Source organism: Penaeus monodon, chromosome 32 (assembly GCF_015228065.2).
Source record: "Penaeus monodon isolate SGIC_2016 chromosome 32, NSTDA_Pmon_1, whole genome shotgun sequence".
Classification (NCBI taxonomy): domain Eukaryota; kingdom Metazoa; phylum Arthropoda; class Malacostraca; order Decapoda; family Penaeidae; genus Penaeus; species Penaeus monodon.
Genome location: NC_051417.1, coordinates 18,220,593 through 18,221,408, shown reverse-complemented (window position 1 = coordinate 18,221,408; position 816 = coordinate 18,220,593). Strand labels below are relative to the sequence as shown.

Genomic DNA, 816 nt, shown 5'->3' with positions numbered 1-816 from the left:
AGAATACTTTGATTTGGTATGAGATCTGTTTAAGCTTTTATATATAGCTGAGTTCTATTTATGGACTTAAATCAGGCTTGACCTCCCTACATAATTTGAATATATTTGAAGCAGTGTTGAATCGTTAAGCTGACTAACAAATGTTTTGAGAACAGCTCTATTTGGTGTGATTAAAATTATCATATAGTTAGAAATACCAATATGTTGAGTTTTTATCTATATACTTCGGGCATCAGTGTATCAGTTCAAAGTTTATGTTTGAATGCGGAAATGGTGCATCCTTTCAACATACCATTTGTGCTTATTGCCGTCCTTAAATGAATATGTTCATATACACTCATAATTACGTACATAATGTATATTGCATGTACATAAGTCGAGTGAGTTTATAAGCTAAACTAAACAGAATGATAAACCAAAAACATAAAATAGAAATAGAAAGATATAAAGTAAATGAAATAAATGATATATGTAAAAAATAGATAAAAATAAAGAGAGGAACAGAGTGCACTTCGAGCGGAAGAGTTGCTAACCTGCCATCTCCGTTATACAGGCCAGACCGTCTTGCCTACTTCCGGTGTCCCACGACCTGCTTAGCGCCATACCCACGTACCCATCAGTCACTCTCCAACACTCACAAAGCTACCCGCACCCATAACTCATAAATAATAGGCAGTACACTTTATGGGCTTCGTTATGTAATATTTTATATACTCTTCCGTATGTCCGTGTATTCGCTGCGGGTGTGAATGCATACGTTATCACGTTTGTCTATCTTCAGTACGGATCATAGCTTCATATATGTCATTTCTACTG

At 35.4% G+C, this 816-nt stretch overlaps 1 protein-coding gene across 2 annotated transcripts in view; it reads right to left on the bottom strand.

Moving 5' to 3' along the window:
• Window positions 1-816, bottom strand: part of LOC119593701 — a 41,071-nt gene that overhangs the window by 11,911 nt on the left and 28,344 nt on the right. The window lies entirely within an intron of this gene.